The sequence below is a fragment of the Crocodylus porosus genome, unplaced genomic scaffold, assembly GCF_001723895.1.
Source record: "Crocodylus porosus isolate Cpor-Errol unplaced genomic scaffold, CroPor_comp1, whole genome shotgun sequence".
In the NCBI taxonomy this organism is placed as follows: Eukaryota; Metazoa; Chordata; order Crocodylia; family Crocodylidae; genus Crocodylus; species Crocodylus porosus.
The window spans coordinates 32,518,572-32,527,351 of record NW_017728906.1 but is presented as its reverse complement, the minus strand read 5'-3'; the positions used below and the strand labels follow the sequence as shown (position 1 = coordinate 32,527,351).

At 43.3% G+C, this 8,780-nt stretch overlaps 1 long non-coding RNA gene across 1 annotated transcript in view; it reads left to right on the top strand.

Annotated features, from left to right (window-relative positions):
• The window catches only part of LOC109305741, a 130,485-nt gene that overhangs the window by 96,042 nt on the left and 25,663 nt on the right, over positions 1-8,780 (top strand). The gene's annotated exons all lie outside the window — the stretch shown is intronic.

The following is an 8,780-nucleotide window of genomic DNA, read 5'->3' as shown; positions in this document are numbered from 1 at the left end:
AGTGCTGGGCCTACATTACCCCAGCTAGATACACATCCAACCTTCTCTTGAATACCCCCAGGGTAGGGGAGAGCACCACCTCCCTTGGGAGCCCGCCAGGGTAGGGGAGAGCACCACCTCCCTTGGGAGCCCACACATGTACATACACACACACACACACACAGAGAACCCAGACATCTGACATACACACACATTTGGTAGGCACAGAGTGTGTTGGGTGGCCAGGTGCAGGATGGCCAGCTGATGGCATGAGGGCGCATGCTGCACCATATCCAGGTGGGTGGCTGTGATGTCCCTGCCAGCCAATTAGGGGTGGCTCAGGTGTTCTGCTTTGCTTGGGAATCTTTGGCAGCAGCCTGTGGGGTATATTGGGAGGAATGTGACAGTCCCCCCTACCAGTTGGGCTTAGTCCATACAGGCAGGCTCTGAGACCCCTGCCCCATAAAGGTTAATGTGTGTTCTGCTGCCCCTGACTTAACCGTGGGTGCTTAGTGTAAAACTTGGAAGATATCAAATTTTAGCTACTTTTTAAAATGAAAAGATTGTAATTTTACAAGTAGGAAGCATTTTACCACCTGATATGCTAACACCAGGCTCCTGCAATTGTTAGAGCTAATTTGCATCTCTCAGAGCAGAGACACACATACCTCATCAAAAAAAAAATCCTGCCCAGAAGAGTTTTCCATCTTGCCACTCTTCTGTGAAATATGAAACACCATAACCTAAAGGAAATATGCTTCTACATCTTGCTTGTCACCAGACAACTTTGAGGTAAAAAGACTTTTTAAGCTTTCTCTGTGCCTAACCTGGACAAAATGAACTATTCCAAACAGGAGACTTTACCACACCTTCAGTTCTCCTGTGCAATATGAATTTTCATTTCTACCTAGGAGAACTTTTACAATCTTTGCTTTTTCCTATGCCTGATGAAGGGTGTGTGCTCCAGAAAGCTTGCAAATAAATAAAATAATTTGTTTGCAAATATCTAGTTGGTATAATAAATTATATCACCTCTTCCATGAGTTTTGATTCCTAGAGTAAAACTTGAAAGTTAAAGCGCTTCCACCTTCACCTTTTTTAATAACTGTACTTAGCCAGTGAAGTGATTGGGAAGGTCACTGAACACTGTACATAGTACACTGATTTTGAATGGAGACTAGAGAAGGGAGGATGAATATTAGGGCTGTGCAAAGCTTTGGGTACTGATTCAACTGGGAGGAGATTCAGCCCAATTTGGTGGACAAATCTCCAAATCTGAATCAAATCAGGGGACCAAGTAAAAGGTCCAAATCGATTCAAAGCTCTCTGAATCTTTGGAAAAGATTCAGATAGCTTCGATGATTCAGACAGTCCCTGGTGGCTGCAGCAGGGAGTTGCAGCTGGACTCGGAGCTAGTAAGTAGGGGGCAAGGGAGTGGGGGCTGGGAGGAGGGGACCACAGGGGTCTCCTGCCTGCTCCTCCAGCCCCTCTCCATGGCTGCCCTGTCCACCCCAACTTCCGGCCCTTTAAAAAACAGCCCCACTCACTGGGTGCTGCTGGGCAGGGGGGCAATCCCTGCTGCCTCCCACTGATGTACCCTTTGTGTGGGGGCTCTGTTATGAGCCCCACAACAGCGGCCCACTCCCCCTCCCCCACAACAGCCGTCTGCTCACCCTAGCTCCAGCCCTTTAAGAAAAGAAAATGAGAAAAAACCCTGGGATTCATTGCTCCTGCAGTGGACTTGGGACTTTGGGGGGAGAGAGGAGGGGCTCATGGGGGACTACATTCTGTATGATGGTGGCCAAGTCATTTTCTGTATCCTGGGCACATCTACACGTGCATATTCATGTGGAGAAATAAACTCTGGTGCATATCACACAAAAGTTTATTGCTCCTAGGCGCTGCATTTACATGTGTGCTCAGGAGCACAGCATGTGGAGTCAGGTTGGAGCAGCCCCAGCTGGCAACCTGTCAGCCCGGGACTTATCTGACTTGGCTTACATGCTGTGGAGTAGTTGGCTGGGGCATGATGAGAGTACTGCAGTGCACCCCCTCACTGAAGCACCCTCATGCCGTAGCCAGCCAGTGTCTACACATGTAGTGCTGCAAAGTAAAAAACTCAGCAGCAGAATAGTACTTGTTTTTACAAGTATTTAGTATTTACAAGTACTATCCTGCTGCAGAGTTTTAGTTTCCTGCAGCCTAATAAGGCTGTATGTATAGACACCACAATGTTTACTGAGGAGCTAATTAATCAATTCCGCAGTAAACTTCTCTTGTAGGTGCACCCCCTGTGCTTTAGTTTGCCATCTATACTTTTTTGCAAGGGCAAAGTATTGTGGGAATAAAATCCACTGAGTATTCTGAGGTTGTCATAATCTTTAGTGCTGAGGTCCACTTAAGTACCTGTGCAGACAGACTGACTGTCTTAAGTCTGCATATCTTTAACTCACCATATGCCATCTAGAACCGTATAATTAATATATTTAACATCTCTGTTATTTGGGATATCTCATTCTTTAAAGATACCGCAAAAATGATAAAGTTGTAGTGTAATGCGTTATACTTCAACTCAACTTCTGTTTTTGGGTAGAAACAATGCACTTTAAATTACAGCTGTGCTTTGGCATTGCTTTGTAGGATAGAGAACTGTTTCTGGGTAAGAACAGCTGCTCTTTATTATATGGACTGGAGGAGGAGTTCAAAAAGTTTGTCAATCCATTGCTTTGCAGCTTTTGTTTTAGAGGGATTTAATTTATTTTGTCATTTCTGTTGCTGCTAATTTATCAAGCTGCTACATTCCCCAAAAACATCACCAAAGAGTTTCTCCAGAAACTATGAAACTTACTTGATCTGTGGGATTAATAGATAGTATTAGTCCCACCTTAGTCACAGAGGTGAAGGATTATAGGCATCTTCTGTATGCATTTATTTCACCTCATGTATTTTACTAGCAACTTTTATCTTACACTTAACTGCAATGCTAGCATGCCAATATGAGGCATAGCTGCTTCCAAGCACGTTGTCAGTGTTCTGTACTCCTACTCCTTTCTCATGTAGTTAACTGAGTATCTTCCAGATGATCAGAATTCTAGGAACAACAGCTTGCTTTAGTCAAGTGAATTGGATAATGTCAAGACAATGAAGGACTATTACCTTGAAACTGTTTTTTCTCTCTCTTAACTCCATGCATCCAAAAAATAAATAAATAAAATAAGATTAAGGTTCCAAAATCAAACATTCAAAAATTAAGAAATGCTAGAATTAAAGCTGTCCCTGAAACCTTAATGTAGTGCTCTTGGGCATATGCATTGTTATAGTTTTTGTAAAAATTAGGTCATTGCATGTATTTGCATATAATTGAAAAGGCATACATTTTCATCTTGTGACACCATTTTAATTTTCCAGTGTGGACCATTGTACAGCCCTCTACTAATCTAGCTAATAAAGTAGCTGGTGTTAGCAGAGGGCTGTTTGTTGACTGTTCTTTTTTTCTTATGTGGACGAGAACTAAATGGAGAGACACTCCTTGCTCCTTGTCAGTTTTTTGTTGACAGCAAAGATTATAACCAGAATAAAAGGTTCATCCTCTGCTTTTGGAGAATATTCTCTAAAATATTCTAGTAGAGAATATTCTCTGCTAGAAGTCTTCTGTCCCATTTGTTATTTCCAGTTCTCATGCTTCTTTCCTCACTCCTTAGCTTTTCCAATGGTGCATTCACTGCTCTGATGCAAAGCAAAGGGGCCTGTAGTGTTTTCCTTTGAAATGGTCATGAGATTTCTATACTGGAGACAAAACACTTTGTTTTTCCTAACTTTGCCCATAGAAGCAACTGAACTGTTAGAGCTGAAACTTTCGAACCTACAGAAAAAAATCAGACTGAGGCAAATACCTACAGTAATGTAAATAGGGGCAAGTGAGGGGGCACCAGCCCCAGTTGCCAATTTGGAGGCAGTAACAAAATGAAGGCCCCCAAGGAGTCTGTGCCACAGTGGGGACCCTCCTGTGCCTCCCCCTAGTGCAGCAGATGAGTTTCCCACTATCCATTGCTACCATCAAGGGTACTTGGTAGAAATAAGAGTGACTGCAGTAGGGGGTTTGTGAAGTTGCCCACCAGGTTTGAGAAATGTCGGTGCAAGGCACAAACCATTCTAGTTACAGTACTGGTTATTTGACATGGAAAACTTCAGCCTCAGCAGTTTATTTTAGAAAGTTAATAAGCAGCTGAAAACATGGTCTTATAATGGAACATTAACCATGGTATCTGCTAATGTCCCCTATGGAGTGTGTATGTATGCTTACATACTTGATCTGAGTCAGATAGGCAGGCAAGCAATATACACACTTACTCACAATATACACACTACACATGAACTCTGCATGTATATAAATGTGTATAAAATATGCATTACACAAATTAACATTAAGAAGGTAACAAGAATTTCTCTGAGAGTTTAATGAAATAAATACAAATGATGTGTGCAGAAGCTTTTCAGCTCCCTAGGACACTTAAAAAATGTGAGGTTCATCTTTTTGTACTTCTACTCTCCATTCTCCATTATTAAGGGGATTTCATGAAACCTGGATTGTTGTTTCTACATAAGGTTGTAATGGGTGCGATAAAAAGCAAGGGCAGAGGAAACTGAGATCCTGTTTTTTTTTTTATGAATATGTTCATAGTAATAAAGGGGGTAGGGAGAATATTAGTATCAGCAGAACTGTTTTAATATAATGAGTCTGGCTCTTTTTCTTTAGTCTTCCTTGAAACACTGTTTATACTTTTTCTCATTTGCTTTTATGAGAAAAGGGTCTAACAACATCTCATTATGCAAGGCAGGATCTATGTAGTGTGTCACCAGCCAAAAAGATAACAAATCCTACTTGGGACAATTAAAAAGAATGTAAACAAGTATAAACAAATGCTTAACTTTGAGCTCTTTTGTTCTTTTTGGTGAACTGTTTAGAGATGCTTCATCTTTTTGTTTTTACTACTGAGCATAATTGAATAAACCTGTCAGTATTTACAGCTAAGTTACTACTACAGTAAACTTAAGGATTTCTTTCAACAAAGACAGTTCAAGCTTTAAAATGAAAGATGTGTCCAAAAATATATAAATATAGAGGAAGAGTGAACAGAATTAATAACTGGCTTTTTTATATCAGCCACAGCAAAATTTACAGGTCAAGGATAGGCAGAGGACTCTGCATCTTAGAAGAATTGTTGTATTTATGGAGATGGACATTTTATTTATAGTGCTTTGGAAAAATAATATACTTACAAATTAAACAGCCTTTAAGTAAAATAAGCCCGTGTCCAAAAATCCTACCAACCTCTTCTGGGTTTTGTGGTGGAGGAAGGCTGTGCTTGCAAAGTGCAGCTGCAGGATTGGAGCCTGGAATGGAAAACTATAACCAAAACAACTCTCTAACTTCTGCCTTGTGAACTCCCATTTATTTAAAAATTTCTAAAAGCTGGAACTTGATCTCTTATGCTATGACAGATACTGTGTCTTGCCAGGAATGGAAGCTTTTCTCTTTAATTGAGATATTACAATGTATTAGAGGAGACCCCATATTGCCAACAGGCAATAGGAGTTGATGTTCCTGCCCCCTTACTTAAAAGTATGACGTGTATCATGGGTACCAGATATGAGCCTTTTCATGCAAGCCAGTATGCCATCCGCCTGCAAGTAGGACAAAATACGACTCCTGTCTGCCTCTGACAGAGACTTGGGATTTTTTGCCTCTGAAATTTTAGGATAGTTATCATATGGTTCCCTCTAATGTAAACTTTTAATTGTCAACTGAAATAAGGGCATTTAGCAGCCCAAACCCAGACTTACGATGTTTTATTACAGTCATTTTCAACCTGTGGTCTGTGGACTCCTGGGGGCCACATACTATGTCTGAGTGGTCTGCAAAAGATAACTATGACCAATCAAAAGAATGTGAATACCCATACTTGCAATACAAAGGAGTCTGCATGCCTTTGAAAACCACTGCTTCATTAACTTTGAAATGCTTTAGTTTCAAAATTTAAACAAAAGCCATTGTATTAGCTTAGGCCAGGGGTAGGCAATGTTTTTTAGCTGGAGTGCTGAAAAACCCCACAATGCCTACCTTGGAAGGTGCCAGAGTGTCGCCATGCCAGAAGAACAAAATGAAGGCAGGGGGTACATGGCAGGATGCTCTTCTTGTGTCCCTGCCCCCATAGACCTGCTGCCCCTTGCCACTCACCTAAAGCCCCTGGCCTCCAGCCCTGCTGCCTCTGGCCCCCAGCCCCGCTTGTGCCCCTGGCCCCCCACCCAAAGCCCCTGCCCTCCAGCCCAAGCTCCATGAACCTGGGCTGACTGCAGCCAAGAGGCTGCAAAGAGCTGCTTCCTTCCCCAGCCTGGCCCAGGACTCAGCTGCCTCCCAGCATGACCCAGAGTGGCAGCTCGCAAAGGGGCTGCACAGGGAAGCTGCCTGCTGCTGCAAGCTCCATGGTGCCTGGGTCACACTTCCCCCATGTGCATGGGACCAGCATGGGCAGCACACAGGGTTGTGCCCCTTACTGCTGCCCCTGCCTGCAGGGGAAGTGTGACCAGGGCAGCAGGGAGCTCAGAGCGTGAGGCAGCTTTCTGCATCCCCTGCTGTGTCCTGCCATGCTGGGTTCCACACGCTGCTCTGCAGCAGCAGCGGTAAGGGCAGCACAGTGGCAGTGAGGGCAGCATCACTGGTATCTGCTGCCTCGCCAGAGCCTGGAGGTGAGTCTGGGGCTGGGAGGCAGGTAGGGCCAGGGTCAGGAGGCAGCAGCTGTTTGTAGCCTCCCGGCTGCAGTCAGCCTAGGTTCTGGGTAGTTGCTGATAGCCATGGAGCCCGAGCCACTTTCAGTAGGGCTTCCATCCTCCTAGCTGCCTGCTGGGAGCAGCCTGGGCTCCATGGTTATCAGCAGCTACCCGGAACTTGGGCCTTCCCACCCCGACCTCAGCTGTCTCCTGGGCCCAGGCTTGGGGAAGACAGCAGGTGCCAGCACTGTGTCCATTGGGGCTGGGCCAGGGAGGCAGCAGCTGCTTGTAGCCTCCTGGCTGCAGCTGGCCCAAGCTCCGGGGTAGCTGCTGCCAGCCATGGTACCCAGGCTGCTTGCAGCAGGACTTGCAGCCTCCCAGCCACCTGCTGGGAGCAGCTCAGGCTCCTGGCTGGCCACAGCTACCCAGAGCCAGGCCCGGCTGCAGCTGGGAGGCTGCAAACAACTGCTGCCTCCCCACCCCGGCCCCAATGCGTGCAGAGGAAAATGGCCTTGTGTGCCACGCTCAGCATGCGTGCAGGAAGTTGCTGACCCCTGGCTTAGGCTGTAACTGCTCTCCTAGGCCTGAGGAGATGAAATCTATAGCTGAAAGCTTGTCTACCATTTCTCCAATTAGAAGATAGCACTGAAAAATCTTTCCTTCTCTCTTAGTTTAGACTTACTGTTAAAATCTTACTAAACCCTGGGTTGAGATACCTGAAATGAAGTCAGATTTAATGCAGGTTTAATACAACCACTTATGAGTAATTATACATATTAGTTGCTATTATGCACTATAATGATAAAGATAAAAGAAACTGAGGCAAACCCCACATATTTGTACATTAATATAGTTGCTAAACAGATGAAGTTTTGGAAAGTTAAAATCATTTACATAATGTTTCTTCTCTGTTCCCAAATTTCGTGCAAGAGCCAACATTTTGTACAAGAGAACACATGTTATTCTGTGGAGCATGCCAACTGTTAAAATAGAGGTCTCAATTATGTTTGCTTAGTTAAAGTACAGGGCTTCTACAATACAATGGAAACATATAACTTTGATTGATACATTTCCAATCATATTCCGATGGCAAAACCGCTCACAGAAATTTTTATTGTTGAATCTGAGGATCTCATAAAACAGCTGTTTCATAAATTTCACAGGATTTATACCTGTGTGTCTGGGAACAAAGTTGCTGGAAATCCAAAGGACAGGAAATGTACACGCAAGGGAGAAAAAGCTGCAAAGAAGATATGAGAATGGTGGATATTCATTCAACAGTGGGGACTGTTGGCTGCATATGGAATTTTATACCAATAAATGTAAAATCCTGCAAACCTTCCACTGATTATATTTATGCAAGATGTATCTGGTAACATACTATATTCAGGCAGAGAGACATGCCAGTGAAAGGACATACGCAAGTAGTTGCAACCATAGCTTCTATTTTCTTAATGCTAATGCTGTTCCAGTGAGCTTCCAAGCTTTGAAGTCCTGGTGCCATGATCACACTGCAGTTAATCCAACCTTTCTTCAGTTAGCTAAAACTCTGAATTAATTGAAATTTCATCATATGCATGTGGAGCTTTGATTTCCCATTTAAGGTTTTTTTTCTGAGACATTGCAAACATTCTAAAGTATTTTTGGAGCTGGAGTCTGTTAACATTAGTTAGTGTTGTTTAACTAAATTTGCCAATTTGCACTAAAAAAAAAAAGCTTTTGCCAAGGTTCAAACAACTTGAGCAGAAAACAAACTGGTTTTACTTTGCTGTTCTTTGCTTTATGGCCTCATGTAAATATGATCATATAAATGGCAGCTTCACTGAAAATATGCTTGAAGCAGGAGCCACAGTTTGCTATAGAAGCAGGAGCCACAGTTTGCTAGAGATGCACAGCAACTTTTTATCACAAAGTCAACTGTAGCAGAGGAATTTTAAGAAAGCATACCCTTTTATTGACTGTTTTCTGAGGTATTGAATCATTTAGTAGTTCATGTATGTGTTGAACATTTGGGATGCATGTTTTCACCCATA